The 18,561-nt window shown below is 47.8% G+C and overlaps 53 non-coding genes across 53 annotated transcripts; all 53 read left to right on the top strand.

Moving 5' to 3' along the window:
• The first annotated feature begins 164 nt into the window (after positions 1-164).
• LOC145085583 (5S ribosomal RNA) lies at positions 165-283 on the top strand. The gene has a single exon (XR_013699978.1). It is a non-coding gene; the product is annotated as a 5S ribosomal RNA (ribosomal RNA).
• A 232-nt stretch (positions 284-515) lies between these two features.
• Positions 516-634, top strand: LOC145080881 (5S ribosomal RNA). The gene has a single exon (XR_013695455.1). It is a non-coding gene; the product is annotated as a 5S ribosomal RNA (ribosomal RNA).
• A 232-nt stretch (positions 635-866) lies between these two features.
• LOC145082957 (5S ribosomal RNA) lies at positions 867-985 on the top strand. The gene has a single exon (XR_013697454.1). It is a non-coding gene; the product is annotated as a 5S ribosomal RNA (ribosomal RNA).
• A 232-nt stretch (positions 986-1,217) lies between these two features.
• Positions 1,218-1,336, top strand: LOC145085144 (5S ribosomal RNA). Its single transcript, XR_013699556.1, has one exon. It is a non-coding gene; the product is annotated as a 5S ribosomal RNA (ribosomal RNA).
• A 232-nt stretch (positions 1,337-1,568) lies between these two features.
• LOC145085582 (5S ribosomal RNA) lies at positions 1,569-1,687 on the top strand. The gene has a single exon (XR_013699977.1). It is a non-coding gene; the product is annotated as a 5S ribosomal RNA (ribosomal RNA).
• A 233-nt stretch (positions 1,688-1,920) lies between these two features.
• LOC145083488 (5S ribosomal RNA) lies at positions 1,921-2,039 on the top strand. Its single transcript, XR_013697962.1, has one exon. It is a non-coding gene; the product is annotated as a 5S ribosomal RNA (ribosomal RNA).
• Positions 2,040-2,271: 232 nt separating this feature from the next.
• LOC145080880 (5S ribosomal RNA) lies at positions 2,272-2,390 on the top strand. The gene has a single exon (XR_013695454.1). It is a non-coding gene; the product is annotated as a 5S ribosomal RNA (ribosomal RNA).
• Positions 2,391-2,622: 232 nt separating this feature from the next.
• Positions 2,623-2,741, top strand: LOC145084819 (5S ribosomal RNA). Its single transcript, XR_013699248.1, has one exon. It is a non-coding gene; the product is annotated as a 5S ribosomal RNA (ribosomal RNA).
• Positions 2,742-2,971: 230 nt separating this feature from the next.
• On the top strand, positions 2,972-3,090 carry LOC145083319 (5S ribosomal RNA). The gene has a single exon (XR_013697794.1). It is a non-coding gene; the product is annotated as a 5S ribosomal RNA (ribosomal RNA).
• Positions 3,091-3,322: 232 nt separating this feature from the next.
• Positions 3,323-3,441, top strand: LOC145082955 (5S ribosomal RNA). Its single transcript, XR_013697452.1, has one exon. It is a non-coding gene; the product is annotated as a 5S ribosomal RNA (ribosomal RNA).
• A 232-nt stretch (positions 3,442-3,673) lies between these two features.
• Positions 3,674-3,792, top strand: LOC145080879 (5S ribosomal RNA). Its single transcript, XR_013695453.1, has one exon. It is a non-coding gene; the product is annotated as a 5S ribosomal RNA (ribosomal RNA).
• Positions 3,793-4,024: 232 nt separating this feature from the next.
• On the top strand, positions 4,025-4,143 carry LOC145080876 (5S ribosomal RNA). Its single transcript, XR_013695451.1, has one exon. It is a non-coding gene; the product is annotated as a 5S ribosomal RNA (ribosomal RNA).
• Positions 4,144-4,375: 232 nt separating this feature from the next.
• Positions 4,376-4,494, top strand: LOC145084818 (5S ribosomal RNA). The gene has a single exon (XR_013699247.1). It is a non-coding gene; the product is annotated as a 5S ribosomal RNA (ribosomal RNA).
• Positions 4,495-4,724: 230 nt separating this feature from the next.
• Positions 4,725-4,843, top strand: LOC145083318 (5S ribosomal RNA). Its single transcript, XR_013697793.1, has one exon. It is a non-coding gene; the product is annotated as a 5S ribosomal RNA (ribosomal RNA).
• Positions 4,844-5,075: 232 nt separating this feature from the next.
• Positions 5,076-5,194, top strand: LOC145082954 (5S ribosomal RNA). The gene has a single exon (XR_013697451.1). It is a non-coding gene; the product is annotated as a 5S ribosomal RNA (ribosomal RNA).
• A 232-nt stretch (positions 5,195-5,426) lies between these two features.
• LOC145082953 (5S ribosomal RNA) lies at positions 5,427-5,545 on the top strand. The gene has a single exon (XR_013697450.1). It is a non-coding gene; the product is annotated as a 5S ribosomal RNA (ribosomal RNA).
• A 232-nt stretch (positions 5,546-5,777) lies between these two features.
• On the top strand, positions 5,778-5,896 carry LOC145083303 (5S ribosomal RNA). Its single transcript, XR_013697779.1, has one exon. It is a non-coding gene; the product is annotated as a 5S ribosomal RNA (ribosomal RNA).
• A 232-nt stretch (positions 5,897-6,128) lies between these two features.
• Positions 6,129-6,247, top strand: LOC145085581 (5S ribosomal RNA). Its single transcript, XR_013699976.1, has one exon. It is a non-coding gene; the product is annotated as a 5S ribosomal RNA (ribosomal RNA).
• Positions 6,248-6,479: 232 nt separating this feature from the next.
• On the top strand, positions 6,480-6,598 carry LOC145082951 (5S ribosomal RNA). The gene has a single exon (XR_013697449.1). It is a non-coding gene; the product is annotated as a 5S ribosomal RNA (ribosomal RNA).
• A 232-nt stretch (positions 6,599-6,830) lies between these two features.
• LOC145080869 (5S ribosomal RNA) lies at positions 6,831-6,949 on the top strand. Its single transcript, XR_013695446.1, has one exon. It is a non-coding gene; the product is annotated as a 5S ribosomal RNA (ribosomal RNA).
• A 232-nt stretch (positions 6,950-7,181) lies between these two features.
• LOC145083237 (5S ribosomal RNA) lies at positions 7,182-7,300 on the top strand. The gene has a single exon (XR_013697717.1). It is a non-coding gene; the product is annotated as a 5S ribosomal RNA (ribosomal RNA).
• Positions 7,301-7,530: 230 nt separating this feature from the next.
• Positions 7,531-7,649, top strand: LOC145083317 (5S ribosomal RNA). The gene has a single exon (XR_013697792.1). It is a non-coding gene; the product is annotated as a 5S ribosomal RNA (ribosomal RNA).
• A 232-nt stretch (positions 7,650-7,881) lies between these two features.
• LOC145083915 (5S ribosomal RNA) lies at positions 7,882-8,000 on the top strand. Its single transcript, XR_013698378.1, has one exon. It is a non-coding gene; the product is annotated as a 5S ribosomal RNA (ribosomal RNA).
• A 232-nt stretch (positions 8,001-8,232) lies between these two features.
• LOC145080859 (5S ribosomal RNA) lies at positions 8,233-8,351 on the top strand. Its single transcript, XR_013695438.1, has one exon. It is a non-coding gene; the product is annotated as a 5S ribosomal RNA (ribosomal RNA).
• A 232-nt stretch (positions 8,352-8,583) lies between these two features.
• On the top strand, positions 8,584-8,702 carry LOC145082950 (5S ribosomal RNA). Its single transcript, XR_013697448.1, has one exon. It is a non-coding gene; the product is annotated as a 5S ribosomal RNA (ribosomal RNA).
• Positions 8,703-8,934: 232 nt separating this feature from the next.
• LOC145080847 (5S ribosomal RNA) lies at positions 8,935-9,053 on the top strand. Its single transcript, XR_013695427.1, has one exon. It is a non-coding gene; the product is annotated as a 5S ribosomal RNA (ribosomal RNA).
• A 232-nt stretch (positions 9,054-9,285) lies between these two features.
• Positions 9,286-9,404, top strand: LOC145085580 (5S ribosomal RNA). The gene has a single exon (XR_013699975.1). It is a non-coding gene; the product is annotated as a 5S ribosomal RNA (ribosomal RNA).
• A 232-nt stretch (positions 9,405-9,636) lies between these two features.
• On the top strand, positions 9,637-9,755 carry LOC145080836 (5S ribosomal RNA). Its single transcript, XR_013695417.1, has one exon. It is a non-coding gene; the product is annotated as a 5S ribosomal RNA (ribosomal RNA).
• Positions 9,756-9,987: 232 nt separating this feature from the next.
• On the top strand, positions 9,988-10,106 carry LOC145080823 (5S ribosomal RNA). The gene has a single exon (XR_013695405.1). It is a non-coding gene; the product is annotated as a 5S ribosomal RNA (ribosomal RNA).
• A 232-nt stretch (positions 10,107-10,338) lies between these two features.
• LOC145085579 (5S ribosomal RNA) lies at positions 10,339-10,457 on the top strand. The gene has a single exon (XR_013699974.1). It is a non-coding gene; the product is annotated as a 5S ribosomal RNA (ribosomal RNA).
• Positions 10,458-10,689: 232 nt separating this feature from the next.
• Positions 10,690-10,808, top strand: LOC145080811 (5S ribosomal RNA). Its single transcript, XR_013695394.1, has one exon. It is a non-coding gene; the product is annotated as a 5S ribosomal RNA (ribosomal RNA).
• A 232-nt stretch (positions 10,809-11,040) lies between these two features.
• On the top strand, positions 11,041-11,159 carry LOC145080799 (5S ribosomal RNA). Its single transcript, XR_013695383.1, has one exon. It is a non-coding gene; the product is annotated as a 5S ribosomal RNA (ribosomal RNA).
• Positions 11,160-11,391: 232 nt separating this feature from the next.
• Positions 11,392-11,510, top strand: LOC145082949 (5S ribosomal RNA). Its single transcript, XR_013697447.1, has one exon. It is a non-coding gene; the product is annotated as a 5S ribosomal RNA (ribosomal RNA).
• Positions 11,511-11,742: 232 nt separating this feature from the next.
• Positions 11,743-11,861, top strand: LOC145080788 (5S ribosomal RNA). Its single transcript, XR_013695372.1, has one exon. It is a non-coding gene; the product is annotated as a 5S ribosomal RNA (ribosomal RNA).
• A 232-nt stretch (positions 11,862-12,093) lies between these two features.
• Positions 12,094-12,212, top strand: LOC145085577 (5S ribosomal RNA). The gene has a single exon (XR_013699973.1). It is a non-coding gene; the product is annotated as a 5S ribosomal RNA (ribosomal RNA).
• A 232-nt stretch (positions 12,213-12,444) lies between these two features.
• Positions 12,445-12,563, top strand: LOC145080776 (5S ribosomal RNA). The gene has a single exon (XR_013695361.1). It is a non-coding gene; the product is annotated as a 5S ribosomal RNA (ribosomal RNA).
• Positions 12,564-12,795: 232 nt separating this feature from the next.
• On the top strand, positions 12,796-12,914 carry LOC145082948 (5S ribosomal RNA). The gene has a single exon (XR_013697446.1). It is a non-coding gene; the product is annotated as a 5S ribosomal RNA (ribosomal RNA).
• Positions 12,915-13,146: 232 nt separating this feature from the next.
• Positions 13,147-13,265, top strand: LOC145085142 (5S ribosomal RNA). Its single transcript, XR_013699554.1, has one exon. It is a non-coding gene; the product is annotated as a 5S ribosomal RNA (ribosomal RNA).
• A 232-nt stretch (positions 13,266-13,497) lies between these two features.
• On the top strand, positions 13,498-13,616 carry LOC145085576 (5S ribosomal RNA). The gene has a single exon (XR_013699972.1). It is a non-coding gene; the product is annotated as a 5S ribosomal RNA (ribosomal RNA).
• A 233-nt stretch (positions 13,617-13,849) lies between these two features.
• LOC145083487 (5S ribosomal RNA) lies at positions 13,850-13,968 on the top strand. The gene has a single exon (XR_013697961.1). It is a non-coding gene; the product is annotated as a 5S ribosomal RNA (ribosomal RNA).
• A 232-nt stretch (positions 13,969-14,200) lies between these two features.
• LOC145080764 (5S ribosomal RNA) lies at positions 14,201-14,319 on the top strand. Its single transcript, XR_013695350.1, has one exon. It is a non-coding gene; the product is annotated as a 5S ribosomal RNA (ribosomal RNA).
• A 232-nt stretch (positions 14,320-14,551) lies between these two features.
• LOC145084817 (5S ribosomal RNA) lies at positions 14,552-14,670 on the top strand. The gene has a single exon (XR_013699246.1). It is a non-coding gene; the product is annotated as a 5S ribosomal RNA (ribosomal RNA).
• Positions 14,671-14,900: 230 nt separating this feature from the next.
• On the top strand, positions 14,901-15,019 carry LOC145083316 (5S ribosomal RNA). The gene has a single exon (XR_013697791.1). It is a non-coding gene; the product is annotated as a 5S ribosomal RNA (ribosomal RNA).
• Positions 15,020-15,251: 232 nt separating this feature from the next.
• LOC145082947 (5S ribosomal RNA) lies at positions 15,252-15,370 on the top strand. The gene has a single exon (XR_013697445.1). It is a non-coding gene; the product is annotated as a 5S ribosomal RNA (ribosomal RNA).
• Positions 15,371-15,602: 232 nt separating this feature from the next.
• On the top strand, positions 15,603-15,721 carry LOC145080752 (5S ribosomal RNA). Its single transcript, XR_013695339.1, has one exon. It is a non-coding gene; the product is annotated as a 5S ribosomal RNA (ribosomal RNA).
• A 232-nt stretch (positions 15,722-15,953) lies between these two features.
• On the top strand, positions 15,954-16,072 carry LOC145080741 (5S ribosomal RNA). Its single transcript, XR_013695328.1, has one exon. It is a non-coding gene; the product is annotated as a 5S ribosomal RNA (ribosomal RNA).
• A 232-nt stretch (positions 16,073-16,304) lies between these two features.
• On the top strand, positions 16,305-16,423 carry LOC145084816 (5S ribosomal RNA). The gene has a single exon (XR_013699245.1). It is a non-coding gene; the product is annotated as a 5S ribosomal RNA (ribosomal RNA).
• Positions 16,424-16,653: 230 nt separating this feature from the next.
• On the top strand, positions 16,654-16,772 carry LOC145083314 (5S ribosomal RNA). Its single transcript, XR_013697790.1, has one exon. It is a non-coding gene; the product is annotated as a 5S ribosomal RNA (ribosomal RNA).
• A 232-nt stretch (positions 16,773-17,004) lies between these two features.
• On the top strand, positions 17,005-17,123 carry LOC145082946 (5S ribosomal RNA). Its single transcript, XR_013697444.1, has one exon. It is a non-coding gene; the product is annotated as a 5S ribosomal RNA (ribosomal RNA).
• A 232-nt stretch (positions 17,124-17,355) lies between these two features.
• LOC145082945 (5S ribosomal RNA) lies at positions 17,356-17,474 on the top strand. The gene has a single exon (XR_013697443.1). It is a non-coding gene; the product is annotated as a 5S ribosomal RNA (ribosomal RNA).
• Positions 17,475-17,706: 232 nt separating this feature from the next.
• LOC145083302 (5S ribosomal RNA) lies at positions 17,707-17,825 on the top strand. Its single transcript, XR_013697778.1, has one exon. It is a non-coding gene; the product is annotated as a 5S ribosomal RNA (ribosomal RNA).
• A 232-nt stretch (positions 17,826-18,057) lies between these two features.
• Positions 18,058-18,176, top strand: LOC145085575 (5S ribosomal RNA). Its single transcript, XR_013699971.1, has one exon. It is a non-coding gene; the product is annotated as a 5S ribosomal RNA (ribosomal RNA).
• Positions 18,177-18,408: 232 nt separating this feature from the next.
• On the top strand, positions 18,409-18,527 carry LOC145082943 (5S ribosomal RNA). Its single transcript, XR_013697441.1, has one exon. It is a non-coding gene; the product is annotated as a 5S ribosomal RNA (ribosomal RNA).
• Positions 18,528-18,561: the final 34 nt, after the last annotated feature.

Below are 18,561 nucleotides of genomic sequence, written 5' to 3'. Positions count from 1 at the left end.
TTCTTGCTATTTCTATGCTGGGGTGCCCTCCGGTTCATGGTTGATGCTTTTCGTATTTTTGGAACGGAGCCGATCGGTCACGTGGGTCCCACGCCCCGCGTACCAAAACAAAGGAGGTTCTGCGTCTTGTAACACATAAAAACAATAAACATGGATAGTATTTCGGGTGCGATCATACATGCACTAATGCACCGGATCCCATCAGAACTCCGCAGTTAAGCGTGCTTGGGCGAAAGTAGTACTAGGATGGGTGACCCCCTGGGAAGTCCTCGTGTTGCACCCTCCTTTTTCGTTGTCCGTTTGCGTTTTTTTAGATTTTACGTGCGGTTTTTTTTGCTTTTTTTCCTTTCTTTCTTGCTATTTCTATGCTCGGGTGCCCTCCGGTTCATGGTTGATGCTTTTCGTATTTTTGGAACGGAGCCGATCGGTCACGTGGGTCCCACGCCCCGCGTACCAAAACAAAGGAGGTTCTGCGTCTTGTAACACATAAAAACATTAAACATGGATAGTATTTCGGGTGCGATCATACCAGCACTAATGCACCGGATCCCATCAGAACTCCGCAGTTAAGCGTGCTTGGGCGAGAGTAGTACTAGGATGGGTGACCCCCTGGGAAGTCCTCGTGTTGCACCCCCCTTTTTCGTTGTCCGTTTGCGTTTTTTTAGATTTTACGTGCGGTTTTTTTTGCTTTTTTTCCTTTCTTTCTTGCTATTTCTATGCTGGGGTGCCCTCCGGTTCATGGTTGATGCTTTTCGTATTTTTGGAACGGAGCCGATCGGTCACGTGGGTCCCACGCCCCGCGTACCAAAACAAAGGAGGTTCTGCGTCTTGTAACACATAAAAACAATAAACATGGATAGTATTTCGGGTGCGATCATACCAGCACTAATGCACCGGATCCCATCAGAACTCCGCAGTTAAGCGTGCTTGGGCGAGAGTAGTACTAGGATGGGTGACCCCCTGGGAAGTCCTCGTGTTGCACCCTCCTTTTTCGTTGTCCGTTTGCGTTTTTTTAGATTTTACGTGCGGTTTTTTTTGCTTTTTTTCCTTTCTTTCTTGCTATTTCTATGCTCGGGTGCCCTCCGGTTCATGGTTGATGCTTTTCGTATTTTTGGAACGGAGCCGATCGGTCACGTGGGTCCCACGCCCCGCGTACCAAAACAAAGGAGGTTCTGCGTCTTGTAACACATAAAAACATTAAACATGGATAGTATTTCGGGTGCGATCATAACAGCACTAATGCACCGGATCCCATCAGAACTCCGCAGTTAAGCGTGCTTGGGCGAGAGTAGTACTAGGATGGGTGACCCACTGGGAAGTCCTCGTGTTGCACCCCCCTTTTTCGTTGTCCGTTTGCGTTTTTTTAGATTTTACGTGCGGTTTTTTTTGCTTTTTTTCCTTTCTTTCTTGCTATTTCTATGCTCGGGTGCCCTCCGGTTCATGGTTGATGCTTTTCGTATTTTTGGAACGGAGCCGATCGGTCACGTGGGTCCCACGCCCCGCGTACCAAAACAAAGGAGGTTCTGCGTCTTGTAACACATAAAAACAATAAACATGGATAGTATTTCGGGTGCGATCATACATGCACTAATGCACCGGATCCCATCAGAACTCCGCAGTTAAGCGTGCTTGGGCGAAAGTAGTACTAGGATGGGTGACCCCCTGGGAAGTCCTCGTGTTGCACCCTCCTTTTTCGTTGTCCGTTTGCGTTTTTTTAGATTTTACGTGCGGTTTTTTTTTTCTTTTTTTCCTTTCTTTCTTGCTATTTCTATGCTCGGGTGCCCTCCGGTTCATGGTTGATGCTTTTCGTATTTTTGGAACGGAGCCGATCGGTCACGTGGGTCCCACGCCCCGCGTACCAAAACAAAGGAGGTTCTGCGTCTTGTAACACATAAAAACATTAAACATGGATAGTATTTCGGGTGCGATCATACCAGCACTAATGCACCGGATCCCATCAGAACTCTGCAGTTAAGCGTGCTTGGGCGAGAGTAGTACTAGGATGGGTGACCCCCTGGGAAGTCCTCGTGTTGCACCCCCCTTTTTCGTTGTCCGTTTGCGTTTTTTTAGATTTTACGTGCGGTTTTTTTTGCTTTTTTTCCTTTCTTTCTTGCTATTTCTATGCTCGGGTGCCCTCCGGTTCATGGTTGATGCTTTTCGTATTTTTGGAACGGAGCCGATCGGTCACGTGGGTCCCACGCCCCGCGTACCAAAACAAAGGAGGTTCTGCGTCTTGTAACACATAAAAACAATAAACATGGATAGTATTTCGGGTGCGATCATACCAGCACTAATGCACCGGATCCCATCAGAACTCCGCAGTTAAGCGTGCTTGGGCGAGAGTAGTACTAGGATGGGTGACCCCCTGGGAAGTCCTCGTGTTGCACCCCCCTTTTTCGTTGTCCGTTTGCGTTTTTTTAGATGTTACGTGCGGTTTTTTTTGCTTTTTTTCCTTTCTTTCTTGCTATTTCTATGCTCGGGTGCCCTCCGGTTCATGGTTGATGCTTTTCGTATTTTTGGAACGGAGCCGATCGGTCACGTGGGTCCCACGCCCCGCGTACCAAAACAAAGGAGGTTCTGCGTCTTGTAACACATAAAAACAATAAACATGGATAGTATTTCGGGTGCGATCATACCAGCACTAATGCACCGGATCCCATCAGAACTCCGCAGTTAAACGTGCTTGGGCGAAAGTAGTACTAGGATGGGTGACCCCCTGGGAAGTCCTCGTGTTGCACCCCCTTTTTCGTTGTCCGTTTGCGTTTTTTTAGATTTTACGTGCGGTTTTTTTGCTTTTTTTCCTTTCTTTCTTGCTATTTCTATGCTCGGGTGCCCTCCGGTTCATGGTTGATGCTTTTCGTATTTTTGGTACGGAGCCGATCGGTCACGTGGGTCCCACGCCCCGCGTACCAAAACAAAGGAGGTTCTGCGTCTTGTAACACATAAAAACAATAAACATGGATAGTATTTCGGGTGCGATCATACCAGCACTAATGCACCGGATCCCATCAGAACTCCGCAGTTAAACGTGCTTGGGCGAGAGTAGTACTAGGATGGGTGACCCCCTGGGAAGTCCTCGTGTTGCACCCTCCTTTTTCGTTGTCCGTTTGCGTTTTTTTAGATTTTACGTGCGGTTTTTTTTGCTTTTTTTCCTTTCTTTCTTGCTATTTCTATGCTCGGGTGCCCTCCGGTTCATGGTTGATGCTTTTCGTATTTTTGGAACGGAGCCGATCGGTCACGTGGGTCCCACGCCCCGCGTACCAAAACAAAGGAGGTTCTGCGTCTTGTAACACATAAAAACAATAAACATGGATAGTATTTCGGGTGCGATCATACCAGCACTAATGCACCGGATCCCATCAGAACTCCGCAGTTAAGCGTGCTTGGGCGAGAGTAGTACTAGGATGGGTGACCCCCTGGGAAGTCCTCGTGTTGCACCCTCCTTTTTCGTTGTCCGTTTGCGTTTTTTTAGATTTTACGTGCGGTTTTTTTTGCTTTTTTTCCTTTCTTTCTTGCTATTTCTATGCTCGGGTGCCCTCCGGTTCATGGTTGATGCTTTTCGTATTTTTGGAACGGAGCCGATCGGTCACGTGGGTCCCACGCCCCGCGTACCAAAACAAAGGAGGTTCTGCGTCTTGTAACACATAAAAACATTAAACATGGATAGTATTTCGGGTGCGATCATACCAGCACTAATGCACCGGATCCCATCAGAACTCCGCAGTTAAGCGTGCTTGGGCGAGAGTAGTACTAGGATGGGTGACCCCCTGGGAAGTCCTCGTGTTGCACCCCCCTTTTTCGTTGTCCGTTTGCGTTTTTTTAGATTTTACGTGCGGTTTTTTTTGCTTTTTTTCCTTTCTTTCTTGCTATTTCTATGCTCGGGTGCCCTCCGGTTCATGGTTGATGCTTTTCGTATTTTTGGAACGGAGCCGATCGGTCACGTGGGTCCCACGCCCCGCGTACCAAAACAAAGGAGGTTCTGCGTCTTGTAACACATAAAAACAATAAACATGGATAGTATTTCGGGTGCGATCATACCAGCACTAATGCACCGGATCCCATCAGAACTCCGCAGTTAAGCGTGCTTGGGCGAGAGTAGTACTAGGATGGGTGACCCCCTGGGAAGTCCTCGTGTTGCACCCCCCTTTTTCGTTGTCCGTTTGCGTTTTTTTAGATTTTACGTGCGGTTTTTTTTGCTTTTTTTCCTTTCTTTCTTGCTATTTCTATGCTCGGGTGCCCTCCGGTTCATGGTTGATGCTTTTCGTATTTTTGGAACGGAGCCGATCGGTCACGTGGGTCCCACGCCCCGCGTACCAAAACAAAGGAGGTTCTGCGTCTTGTAACACATAAAAACAATAAACATGGATAGTATTTCGGGTGCGATCATACCAGCACTAATGCACCGGATCCCATCAGAACTCCGCAGTTAAACGTGCTTGGGCGAAAGTAGTACTAGGATGGGTGACCCCCTGGGAAGTCCTCGTGTTGCACCCCCTTTTTCGTTGTCCGTTTGCGTTTTTTTAGATTTTACGTGCGGTTTTTTTGCTTTTTTTCCTTTCTTTCTTGCTATTTCTATGCTCGGGTGCCCTCCGGTTCATGGTTGATGCTTTTCGTATTTTTGGTACGGAGCCGATCGGTCACGTGGGTCCCACGCCCCGCGTACCAAAACAAAGGAGGTTCTGCGTCTTGTAACACATAAAAACAATAAACATGGATAGTATTTCGGGTGCGATCATACCAGCACTAATGCACCGGATCCCATCAGAACTCCGCAGTTAAACGTGCTTGGGCGAGAGTAGTACTAGGATGGGTGACCCCCTGGGAAGTCCTCGTGTTGCACCCTCCTTTTTCGTTGTCCGTTTGCGTTTTTTTAGATTTTACGTGCGGTTTTTTTTGCTTTTTTTCCTTTCTTTCTTGCTATTTCTATGCTCGGGTGCCCTCCGGTTCATGGTTGATGCTTTTCGTATTTTTGGAACGGAGCCGATCGGTCACGTGGGTCCCACGCCCCGCGTACCAAAACAAAGGAGGTTCTGCGTCTTGTAACACATAAAAACAATAAACATGGATAGTATTTCGGGTGCGATCATACCAGCACTAATGCACCGGATCCCATCAGAACTCCGCAGTTAAGCGTGCTTGGGCGAGAGTAGTACTAGGATGGGTGACCCCCTGGGAAGTCCTCGTGTTGCACCCTCCTTTTTCGTTGTCCGTTTGCGTTTTTTTAGATTTTACGTGCGGTTTTTTTTGCTTTTTTTCCTTTCTTTCTTGCTATTTCTATGCTCGGGTGCCCTCCGGTTCATGGTTGATGCTTTTCGTATTTTTGGAACGGAGCCGATCGGTCACGTGGGTCCCACGCCCCGCGTACCAAAACAAAGGAGGTTCTGCGTCTTGTAACACATAAAAACAATAAACATGGATAGTATTTCGGGTGCGATCATACCAGCACTAATGCACCGGATCCCATCAGAACTCCGCAGTTAAGCGTGCTTGGGCGAGAGTAGTACTAGGATGGGTGACCCCCTGGGAAGTCCTCGTGTTGCACCCTCCTTTTTCGTTGTCCGTTTGCGTTTTTTTAGATTTTACGTGCGGTTTTTTTTGCTTTTTTTCCTTTCTTTCTTGCTATTTCTATGCTCGGGTGCCCTCCGGTTCATGGTTGATGCTTTTCGTATTTTTGGAACGGAGCCGATCGGTCACGTGGGTCCCACGCCCCGCGTACCAAAACAAAGGAGGTTCTGCGTCTTGTAACACATAAAAACATTAAACATGGATAGTATTTCGGGTGCGATCATACCAGCACTAATGTACCGGATCCCATCAGAACTCCGCAGTTAAGCGTGCTTGGGCGAGAGTAGTACTAGGATGGGTGACCCCCTGGGAAGTCCTCGTGTTGCACCCCCCTTTTTCGTTGTCCGTTTGCGTTTTTTTAGATTTTACGTGCGGTTTTTTTTGCTTTTTTTCCTTTCTTTCTTGCTATTTCTATGCTCGGGTGCCCTCCGGTTCATGGTTGATGCTTTTCGTATTTTTGGAACGGAGCCGATCGGTCACGTGGGTCCCACGCCCCGCGTACCAAAACAAAGGAGGTTCTGCGTCTTGTAACACATAAAAACAATAAACATGGATAGTATTTCGGGTGCGATCATACATGCACTAATGCACCGGATCCCATCAGAACTCCGCAGTTAAGCGTGCTTGGGCGAAAGTAGTACTAGGATGGGTGACCCCCTGGGAAGTCCTCGTGTTGCACCCTCCTTTTTCGTTGTCCGTTTGCGTTTTTTTAGATTTTACGTGCGGTTTTTTTTGCTTTTTTTCCTTTCTTTCTTGCTATTTCTATGCTCGGGTGCCCTCCGGTTCATGGTTGATGCTTTTCGTATTTTTGGAACGGAGCCGATCGGTCACGTGGGTCCCACGCCCCGCGTACCAAAACAAAGGAGGTTCTGCGTCTTGTAACACATAAAAACAATAAACATGGATAGTGTTTCGGGTGCGATCATACCAGCACTAATGCACCGGATCCCATCAGAACTCCGCAGTTAAGCGTGCTTGGGCGAGAGTAGTACTAGGATGGGTGACCCCCTGGGAAGTCCTCGTGTTGCACCCTCCTTTTTCGTTGTCCGTTTGCGTTTTTTTAGATTTTACGTGCGGTTTTTTTTGCTTTTTTTCCTTTCTTTCTTGCTATTTCTATGCTCGGGTGCCCTCCGGTTCATGGTTGATGCTTTTCGTATTTTTGGAACGGAGCCGATCGGTCACGTGGGTCCCACGCCCCGCGTACCAAAACAAAGGAGGTTCTGCGTCTTGTAACACATAAAAACAATAAACATGGATAGTATTTCGGGTGCGATCATACCAGCACTAATGCACCGGATCCCATCAGAACTCCGCAGTTAAGCGTGCTTGGGCGAGAGTAGTACTAGGATGGGTGACCCCCTGGGAAGTCCTCGTGTTGCACCCCCCTTTTTCGTTGTCCGTTTGCGTTTTTTTAGATTTTACGTGCGGTTTTTTTTGCTTTTTTTCCTTTCTTTCTTGCTATTTCTATGCTCGGGTGCCCTCCGGTTCATGGTTGATGCTTTTCGTATTTTTGGAACGGAGCCGATCGGTCACGTGGGTCCCACGCCCCGCGTACCAAAACAAAGGAGGTTCTGCGTCTTGTAACACATAAAAACAATAAACATGGATAGTATTTCGGGTGCGATCATACCAGCACTAATGCACCGGATCCCATCAGAACTCCGCAGTTAAACGTGCTTGGGCGAGAGTAGTACTAGGATGGGTGACCCCCTGGGAAGTCCTCGTGTTGCACCCCCTTTTTCGTTGTCCGTTTGCGTTTTTTTAGATTTTACGTGCGGTTTTTTTGCTTTTTTTCCTTTCTTTCTTGCTATTTCTATGCTCGGGTGCCCTCCGGTTCATGGTTGATGCTTTTCGTATTTTTGGAACGGAGCCGATCGGTCACGTGTGTCCCACGCCCCGCGTACCAAAACAAAGGAGGTTCTGCGTCTTGTAACACATAAAAACAATAAACATGGATAGTATTTCGGGTGCGATCATACCAGCACTAATGCACCGGATCCCATCAGAACTCCGCAGTTAAACGTGCTTGGGCGAGAGTAGTACTAGGATGGGTGACCCCCTGGGAAGTCCTCGTGTTGCACCCTCCTTTTTCGTTGTCCGTTTGCGTTTTTTTAGATTTTACGTGCGGTTTTTTTTGCTTTTTTTCCTTTCTTTCTTGCTATTTCTATGCTGGGGTGCCCTCCGGTTCATGGTTGATGCTTTTCGTATTTTTGGAACGGAGCCGATCGGTCACGTGGGTCCCACGCCCCGCGTACCAAAACAAAGGAGGTTCTGCGTCTTGTAACACATAAAAACAATAAACATGGATAGTATTTCGGGTGCGATCATACCAGCACTAATGCACCGGATCCCATCAGAACTCCGCAGTTAAGCGTGCTTGGGCGAGAGTAGTACTAGGATGGGTGACCCCCTTGGAAGTCCTCGTGTTGCACCCTCCTTTTTCGTTGTCCGTTTGCGTTTTTTTAGATTTTACGTGCGGTTTTTTTTGCTTTTTTTCCTTTCTTTCTTGCTATTTCTATGCTCGGGTGCCCTCCGGTTCATGGTTGATGCTTTTCGTATTTTTGGAACGGAGCCGATCGGTCACGTGGGTCCCACGCCCCGCGTACCAAAACAAAGGAGGTTCTGCGTCTTGTAACACATAAAAACATTAAACATGGATAGTATTTCGGGTGCGATCATACCAGCACTAATGCACCGGATCCCATCAGAACTCCGCAGTTAAGCGTGCTTGGGCGAGAGTAGTACTAGGATGGGTGACCCCCTGGGAAGTCCTCGTGTTGCACCCCCCTTTTTCGTTGTCCGTTTGCGTTTTTTTAGATTTTACGTGCGGTTTTTTTTGCTTTTTTTCCTTTCTTTCTTGCTATTTCTATGCTCGGGTGCCCTCCGGTTCATGGTTGATGCTTTTCGTATTTTTGGAACGGAGCCGATCGGTCACGTGGGTCCCACGCCCCGCGTACCAAAACAAAGGAGGTTCTGCGTCTTGTAACACATAAAAACAATAAACATGGATAGTATTTCGGGTGCGATCATACCAGCACTAATGCACCGGATCCCATCAGAACTCCGCAGTTAAGCGTGCTTGGGCGAGAGTAGTACTAGGATGGGTGACCCCCTGGGAAGTCCTCGTGTTGCACCCTCCTTTTTCGTTGTCCGTTTGCGTTTTTTTAGATTTTACGTGCGGTTTTTTTTGCTTTTTTTCCTTTCTTTCTTGCTATTTCTATGCTCGGGTGCCCTCCGGTTCATGGTTGATGCTTTTCGTATTTTTGGAACGGAGCCGATCGGTCACGTGGGTCCCACGCCCCGCGTACCAAAACAAAGGAGGTTCTGCGTCTTGTAACACATAAAAACAATAAACATGGATAGTATTTCGGGTGCGATCATACCAGCACTAATGCACCGGATCCCATCAGAACTCCGCAGTTAAGCGTGCTTGGGCGAGAGTAGTACTAGGATGGGTGACCCCCTGGGAAGTCCTCGTGTTGCACCCCCCTTTTTCGTTGTCCGTTTGCGTTTTTTTAGATTTTACGTGCGGTTTTTTTTGCTTTTTTTCCTTTCTTTCTTGCTATTTCTATGCTGGGGTGCCCTCCGGTTCATGGTTGATGCTTTTCGTATTTTTGGAACGGAGCCGATCGGTCACGTGGGTCCCACGCCCCGCGTACCAAAACAAAGGAGGTTCTGCGTCTTGTAACACATAAAAACAATAAACATGGATAGTATTTCGGGTGCGATCATACATGCACTAATGCACCGGATCCCATCAGAACTCCGCAGTTAAGCGTGCTTGGGCGAAAGTAGTACTAGGATGGGTGACCCCCTGGGAAGTCCTCGTGTTGCACCCTCCTTTTTCGTTGTCCGTTTGCGTTTTTTTAGATTTTACGTGCGGTTTTTTTTGCTTTTTTTCCTTTCTTTCTTGCTATTTCTATGCTCGGGTGCCCTCCGGTTCATGGTTGATGCTTTTCGTATTTTTGGAACGGAGCCGATCGGTCACGTGGGTCCCACGCCCCGCGTACCAAAACAAAGGAGGTTCTGCGTCTTGTAACACATAAAAACATTAAACATGGATAGTATTTCGGGTGCGATCATACCAGCACTAATGCACCGGATCCCATCAGAACTCCGCAGTTAAGCGTGCTTGGGCGAGAGTAGTACTAGGATGGGTGACCCCCTGGGAAGTCCTCGTGTTGCACCCCCCTTTTTCGTTGTCCGTTTGCGTTTTTTTAGATTTTACGTGCGGTTTTTTTTGCTTTTTTTCCTTTCTTTCTTGCTATTTCTATGCTCGGGTGCCCTCCGGTTCATGGTTGATGCTTTTCGTATTTTTGGAACGGAGCCGATCGGTCACGTGGGTCCCACGCCCCGCGTACCAAAACAAAGGAGGTTCTGCGTCTTGTAACACATAAAAACAATAAACATGGATAGTATTTCGGGTGCGATCATACCAGCACTAATGCACCGGATCCCATCAGAACTCCGCAGTTAAGCGTGCTTGGGCGAGAGTAGTACTAGGATGGGTGACCCCCTGGGAAGTCCTCGTGTTGCACCCCCCTTTTTCGTTGTCCGTTTGCGTTTTTTTAGATTTTACGTGCGGTTTTTTTTGCTTTTTTTCCTTTCTTTCTTGCTATTTCTATGCTGGGGTGCCCTCCGGTTCATGGTTGATGCTTTTCGTATTTTTGGAACGGAGCCGATCGGTCACGTGGGTCCCACGCCCCGCGTACCAAAACAAAGGAGGTTCTGCGTCTTGTAACACATAAAAACAATAAACATGGATAGTATTTCGGGTGCGATCATACATGCACTAATGCACCGGATCCCATCAGAACTCCGCAGTTAAGCGTGCTTGGGCGAAAGTAGTACTAGGATGGGTGACCCCCTGGGAAGTCCTCGTGTTGCACCCTCCTTTTTCGTTGTCCGTTTGCGTTTTTTTAGATTTTACGTGCGGTTTTTTTTGCTTTTTTTCCTTTCTTTCTTGCTATTTCTATGCTCGGGTGCCCTCCGGTTCATGGTTGATGCTTTTCGTATTTTTGGAACGGAGCCGATCGGTCACGTGGGTCCCACGCCCCGCGTACCAAAACAAAGGAGGTTCTGCGTCTTGTAACACATAAAAACATTAAACATGGATAGTATTTCGGGTGCGATCATACCAGCACTAATGCACCGGATCCCATCAGAACTCCGCAGTTAAGCGTGCTTGGGCGAGAGTAGTACTAGGATGGGTGACCCCCTGGGAAGTCCTCGTGTTGCACCCCCCTTTTTCGTTGTCCGTTTGCGTTTTTTTAGATTTTACGTGCGGTTTTTTTTGCTTTTTTTCCTTTCTTTCTTGCTATTTCTATGCTCGGGTGCCCTCCGGTTCATGGTTGATGCTTTTCGTATTTTTGGAACGGAGCCGATCGGTCACGTGGGTCCCACGCCCCGCGTACCAAAACAAAGGAGGTTCTGCGTCTTGTAACACATAAAAACATTAAACATGGATAGTATTTCGGGTGCGATCATACCAGCACTAATGCACCGGATCCCATCAGAACTCCGCAGTTAAGCGTGCTTGGGCGAGAGTAGTACTAGGATGGGTGACCCCCTGGGAAGTCCTCGTGTTGCACCCCCCTTTTTCGTTGTCCGTTTGCGTTTTTTTAGATTTTACGTGCGGTTTTTTTTGCTTTTTTTCCTTTCTTTCTTGCTATTTCTATGCTCGGGTGCCCTCCGGTTCATGGTTGATGCTTTTCGTATTTTTGGAACGGAGCCGATCGGTCACGTGGGTCCCACGCCCCGCGTACCAAAACAAAGGAGGTTCTGCGTCTTGTAACACATAAAAACAATAAACATGGATAGTATTTCGGGTGCGATCATACCAGCACTAATGCACCGGATCCCATCAGAACTCCGCAGTTAAGCGTGCTTGGGCGAGAGTAGTACTAGGATGGGTGACCCCCTGGGAAGTCCTCGTGTTGCACCCTCCTTTTTCGTTGTCCGTTTGCGTTTTTTTAGATTTTACGTGCGGTTTTTTTTGCTTTTTTTCCTTTCTTTCTTGCTATTTCTATGCTCGGGTGCCCTCCGGTTCATGGTTGATGCTTTTCGTATTTTTGGAACGGAGCCGATCGGTCACGTGGGTCCCACGCCCCGCGTACCAAAACAAAGGAGGTTCTGCGTCTTGTAACACATAAAAACAATAAACATGGATAGTATTTCGGGTGCGATCATACCAGCACTAATGCACCGGATCCCATCAGAACTCCGCAGTTAAGCGTGCTTGGGCGAGAGTAGTACTAGGATGGGTGACCCCCTGGGAAGTCCTCGTGTTGCACCCCCCTTTTTCGTTGTCCGTTTGCGTTTTTTTAGATTTTACGTGCGGTTTTTTTTGCTTTTTTTCCTTTCTTTCTTGCTATTTCTATGCTGGGGTGCCCTCCGGTTCATGGTTGATGCTTTTCGTATTTTTGGAACGGAGCCGATCGGTCACGTGGGTCCCACGCCCCGCGTACCAAAACAAAGGAGGTTCTGCGTCTTGTAACACATAAAAACAATAAACATGGATAGTATTTCGGGTGCGATCATACATGCACTAATGCACCGGATCCCATCAGAACTCCGCAGTTAAGCGTGCTTGGGCGAAAGTAGTACTAGGATGGGTGACCCCCTGGGAAGTCCTCGTGTTGCACCCTCCTTTTTCGTTGTCCGTTTGCGTTTTTTTAGATTTTACGTGCGGTTTTTTTTGCTTTTTTTCCTTTCTTTCTTGCTATTTCTATGCTCGGGTGCCCTCCGGTTCATGGTTGATGCTTTTCGTATTTTTGGAACGGAGCCGATCGGTCACGTGGGTCCCACGCCCCGCGTACCAAAACAAAGGAGGTTCTGCGTCTTGTAACACATAAAAACATTAAACATGGATAGTATTTCGGGTGCGATCATACCAGCACTAATGCACCGGATCCCATCAGAACTCCGCAGTTAAGCGTGCTTGGGCGAGAGTAGTACTAGGATGGGTGACCCCCTGGGAAGTCCTCGTGTTGCACCCCCCTTTTTCGTTGTCCGTTTGCGTTTTTTTAGATTTTACGTGCGGTTTTTTTTGCTTTTTTTCCTTTCTTTCTTGCTATTTCTATGCTGGGGTGCCCTCCGGTTCATGGTTGATGCTTTTCGTATTTTTGGAACGGAGCCGATCGGTCACGTGGGTCCCACGCCCCGCGTACCAAAACAAAGGAGGTTCTGCGTCTTGTAACACATAAAAACAATAAACATGGATAGTATTTCGGGTGCGATCATACCAGCACTAATGCACCGGATCCCATCAGAACTCCGCAGTTAAGCGTGCTTGGGCGAGAGTAGTACTAGGATGGGTGACCCCCTGGGAAGTCCTCGTGTTGCACCCTCCTTTTTCGTTGTCCGTTTGCGTTTTTTTAGATTTTACGTGCGGTTTTTTTTGCTTTTTTTCCTTTCTTTCTTGCTATTTCTATGCTCGGGTGCCCTCCGGTTCATGGTTGATGCTTTTCGTATTTTTGGAACGGAGCCGATCGGTCACGTGGGTCCCACGCCCCGCGTACCAAAACAAAGGAGGTTCTGCGTCTTGTAACACATAAAAACATTAAACATGGATAGTATTTCGGGTGCGATCATAACAGCACTAATGCACCGGATCCCATCAGAACTCCGCAGTTAAGCGTGCTTGGGCGAGAGTAGTACTAGGATGGGTGACCCACTGGGAAGTCCTCGTGTTGCACCCCCCTTTTTCGTTGTCCGTTTGCGTTTTTTTAGATTTTACGTGCGGTTTTTTTTGCTTTTTTTCCTTTCTTTCTTGCTATTTCTATGCTCGGGTGCCCTCCGGTTCATGGTTGATGCTTTTCGTATTTTTGGAACGGAGCCGATCGGTCACGTGGGTCCCACGCCCCGCGTACCAAAACAAAGGAGGTTCTGCGTCTTGTAACACATAAAAACAATAAACATGGATAGTATTTCGGGTGCGATCATACATGCACTAATGCACCGGATCCCATCAGAACTCCGCAGTTAAGCGTGCTTGGGCGAAAGTAGTACTAGGATGGGTGACCCCCTGGGAAGTCCTCGTGTTGCACCCTCCTTTTTCGTTGTCCGTTTGCGTTTTTTTAGATTTTACGTGCGGTTTTTTTTTTCTTTTTTTCCTTTCTTTCTTGCTATTTCTATGCTCGGGTGCCCTCCGGTTCATGGTTGATGCTTTTCGTATTTTTGGAACGGAGCCGATCGGTCACGTGGGTCCCACGCCCCGCGTACCAAAACAAAGGAGGTTCTGCGTCTTGTAACACATAAAAACATTAAACATGGATAGTATTTCGGGTGCGATCATACCAGCACTAATGCACCGGATCCCATCAGAACTCTGCAGTTAAGCGTGCTTGGGCGAGAGTAGTACTAGGATGGGTGACCCCCTGGGAAGTCCTCGTGTTGCACCCCCCTTTTTCGTTGTCCGTTTGCGTTTTTTTAGATTTTACGTGCGGTTTTTTTTGCTTTTTTTCCTTTCTTTCTTGCTATTTCTATGCTCGGGTGCCCTCCGGTTCATGGTTGATGCTTTTCGTATTTTTGGAACGGAGCCGATCGGTCACGTGGGTCCCACGCCCCGCGTACCAAAACAAAGGAGGTTCTGCGTCTTGTAACACATAAAAACAATAAACATGGATAGTATTTCGGGTGCGATCATACCAGCACTAATGCACCGGATCCCATCAGAACTCCGCAGTTAAGCGTGCTTGGGCGAGAGTAGTACTAGGATGGGTGACCCCCTGGGAAGTCCTCGTGTTGCACCCCCCTTTTTCGTTGTCCGTTTGCGTTTTTTTAGATGTTACGTGCGGTTTTTTTTGCTTTTTTTCCTTTCTTTCTTGCTATTTCTATGCTCGGGTGCCCTCCGGTTCATGGTTGATGCTTTTCGTATTTTTGGAACGGAGCCGATCGGTCACGTGGGTCCCACGCCCCGCGTACCAAAACAAAGGAGGTTCTGCGTCTTGTAACACATAAAAACAATAAACATGGATAGTATTTCGGGTGCGATCATACCAGCACTAATGCACCGGATCCCATCAGAACTCCGCAGTTAAACGTGCTTGGGCGAAAGTAGTACTAGGATGGGTGACCCCCTGGGAAGTCCTCGTGTTGCACCCCCTTTTTCGTTGTCCGTTTGCGTTTTTTTAGATTTTACGTGCGGTTTTTTTGCTTTTTTTCCTTTCTTTCTTGCTATTTCTATGCTCGGGTGCCCTCCGGTTCATGGTTGATGCTTTTCGTATTTTTGGTACGGAGCCGATCGGTCACGTGGGTCCCACGCCCCGCGTACCAAAACAAAGGAGGTTCTGCGTCTTGTAACACATAAAAACAATAAACATGGATAGTATTTCGGGTGCGATCATACCAGCACTAATGCACCGGATCCCATCAGAACTCCGCAGTTAAACGTGCTTGGGCGAGAGTAGTACTAGGATGGGTGACCCCCTGGGAAGTCCTCGTGTTGCACCCTCCTTTTTCGTTGTCCGTTTGCGTTTTTTTAGATTTTACGTGCGGTTTTTTTTGCTTTTTTTCCTTTCTTTCTTGCTATTTCTATGCTCGGGTGCCCTCCGGTTCATGGTTGATGCTTTTCGTATTTTTGGAACGGAGCCGATCGGTCACGTGGGTCCCACGCCCCGCGTACCAAAACAAAGGAGGTTCTGCGTCTTGTAACACATAAAAACAATAAACATGGATAGTATTTCGGGTGCGATCATACCAGCACTAATGCACCGGATCCCATCAGAACTCCGCAGTTAAGCGTGCTTGGGCGAGAGTAGTACTAGGATGGGTGACCCCCTGGGAAGTCCTCGTGTTGCACCCTCCTTTTTCGTTGTCCGTTTGCGTTTTTTTAGATTTTACGTGCGGTTTTTTTTGCTTTTTTTCCTTTCTTTCTTGCTATTTCTATGCTCGGGTGCCCTCCGGTTCATGGTTGATGCTTTTCGTATTTTTGGAACGGAGCCGATCGGTCACGTGGGTCCCACGCCCCGCGTACCAAAACAAAGGAGGTTCTGCGTCTTGTAACACATAAAAACATTAAACATGGATAGTATTTCGGGTGCGATCATACCAGCACTAATGCACCGGATCCCATCAGAACTCCGCAGTTAAGCGTGCTTGGGCGAGAGTAGTACTAGGATGGGTGACCCCCTGGGAAGTCCTCGTGTTGCACCCCCCTTTTTCGTTGTCCGTTTGCGTTTTTTTAGATTTTACGTGCGGTTTTTTTTGCTTTTTTTCCTTTCTTTCTTGCTATTTCTATGCTCGGGTGCCCTCCGGTTCATGGTTGATGCTTTTCGTATTTTTGGAACGGAGCCGATCGGTCACGTGGGTCCCACGCCCCGCGTACCAAAACAAAGGAGGTTCTGCGTCTTGTAACACATAAAAACAATAAACATGGATAGTATTTCGGGTGCGATCATACCAGCACTAATGCACCGGATCCCATCAGAACTCCGCAGTTAAGCGTGCTTGGGCGAGAGTAGTACTAGGATGGGTGACCCCCTGGGAAGTCCTCGTGTTGCACCCCCCTTTTTCGTTGTCCGTTTGCGTTTTTTTAGATTTTACGTGCGGTTTTTTTTGCTTTTTTTCCTTTCTTTCTTGCTATTTCTATGCTCGGGTGCCCTCCGGTTCATGGTTGATGCTTTTCGTATTTTTGGAACGGAGCCGATCGGTCACGTGGGTCCCACGCCCCGCGTACCAAAACAAAGGAGGTTCTGCGTCTTGTAACACATAAAAACAATAAACATGGATAGTATTTCGGGTGCGATCATACCAGCACTAATGCACCGGATCCCATCAGAACTCCGCAGTTAAACGTGCTTGGGCGAAAGTAGTACTAGGATGGGTGACCCCCTGGGAAGTCCTCGTGTTGCACCCCCTTTTTCGTTGTCCGTTTGCGTTTTTTTAGATTTTACGTGCGGTTTTTTTGCTTTTTTTCCTTTCTTTCTTGCTATTTCTATGCTCGGGTGCCCTCCGGTTCATGGTTGATGCTTTTCGTATTTTTGGTACGGAGCCGATCGGTCACGTGGGTCCCACGCCCCGCGTACCAAAACAAAGGAGGTTCTGCGTCTTGTAACACATAAAAACAATAAACATGGATAGTATTTCGGGTGCGATCATACCAGCACTAATGCACCGGATCCCATCAGAACTCCGCAGTTAAACGTGCTTGGGCGAGAGTAGTACTAGGATGGGTGACCCCCTGGGAAGTCCTCGTGTTGCACCCTCCTTTTTCGTTGTCCGTTTGCGTTTTTTTAGATTTTACGTGCGGTTTTTTTTGCTTTTTTTCCTTTCTTTCTTGCTATTTCTATGCTCGGGTGCCCTCCGGTTCATGGTTGATGCTTTTCGTATTTTTGGAACGGAGCCGATCGGTCACGTGGGTCCCACGCCCCGCGTACCAAAACAAAGGAGGTTCTGCGTCTTGTAACACATAAAAACAATAAACATGGATAGTATTTCGGGTGCGATCATACCAGCACTAATGCACCGGATCCCATCAGAACTCCGCAGTTAAGCGTGCTTGGGCGAGAGTAGTACTAGGATGGGTGACCCCCTGGGAAGTCCTCGTGTTGCACCCTCCTTTTTCGTTGTCCGTTTGCGTTTTTTTAGATTTTACGTGCGGTTTTTTTTGCTTTTTTTCCTTTCTTTCTTGCTATTTCTATGCTCGGGTGCCCTCCGGTTCATGGTTGATGCTTTTCGTATTTTTGGAACGGAGCCGATCGGTCACGTGGGTCCCACGCCCCGCGTACCAAAACAAAGGAGGTTCTGCGTCTTGTAACACATAAAAACAATAAACATGGATAGTATTTCGGGTGCGATCATACCAGCACTAATGCACCGGATCCCATCAGAACTCCGCAGTTAAGCGTGCTTGGGCGAGAGTAGTACTAGGATGGGTGACCCCCTGGGAAGTCCTCGTGTTGCACCCTCCTTTTTCGTTGTCCGTTTGCGTTTTTTTAGATTTTACGTGCGGTTTTTTTTGCTTTTTTTCCTTTCTTTCTTGCTATTTCTATGCTCGGGTGCCCTCCGGTTCATGGTTGATGCTTTTCGTATTTTTGGAACGGAGCCGATCGGTCACGTGGGTCCCACGCCCCGCGTACCAAAACAAAGGAGGTTCTGCGTCTTGTAACACATAAAAACATTAAACATGGATAGTATTTCGGGTGCGATCATACCAGCACTAATGTACCGGATCCCATCAGAACTCCGCAGTTAAGCGTGCTTGGGCGAGAGTAGTACTAGGATGGGTGACCCCCTGGGAAGTCCTCGTGTTGCACCCCCCTTTTTCGTTGTCCGTTTGCGTTTTTTTAGATTTTACGTGCGGTTTTTTTTGCTTTTTTTCCTTTCTTTCTTGCTATTTCTATGCTCGGGTGCCCTCCGGTTCATGGTTGATGCTTTTCGTATTTTTGGAACGGAGCCGATCGGTCACGTGGGTCCCACGCCCCGCGTACCAAAACAAAGGAGGTTCTGCGTCTTGTAACACATAAAAACAATAAACATGGATAGTATTTCGGGTGCGATCATACATGCACTAATGCACCGGATCCCATCAGAACTCCGCAGTTAAGCGTGCTTGGGCGAAAGTAGTACTAGGATGGGTGACCCCCTGGGAAGTCCTCGTGTTGCACCCTCCTTTTTCGTTGTCCGTTTGCGTTTTTTTAGATTTTACGTGCGGTTTTTTTTGCTTTTTTTCCTTTCTTTCTTGCTATTTCTATGCTCGGGTGCCCTCCGGTTCATGGTTGATGCTTTTCGTATTTTTGGAACGGAGCCGATCGGTCACGTGGGTCCCACGCCCCGCGTACCAAAACAAAGGAGGTTCTGCGTCTTGTAACACATAAAAACAATAAACATGGATAGTGTTTCGGGTGCGATCATACCAGCACTAATGCACCGGATCCCATCAGAACTCCGCAGTTAAGCGTGCTTGGGCGAGAGTAGTACTAGGATGGGTGACCCCCTGGGAAGTCCTCGTGTTGCACCCTCCTTTTTCGTTGTCCGTTTGCGTTTTTTTAGATT

The sequence above is a fragment of the Lactuca serriola genome, chromosome 1, assembly GCF_051521515.1.
Source record: "Lactuca serriola cultivar US96UC23 chromosome 1, Lser_US96UC23_V15, whole genome shotgun sequence".
Lineage (NCBI taxonomy): Eukaryota > Viridiplantae > Streptophyta > Magnoliopsida > Asterales > Asteraceae > Lactuca > Lactuca serriola.
The sequence above is the reverse complement of the archived record's forward strand: the minus strand, read 5'-3'. Positions and strand labels throughout refer to the sequence as shown.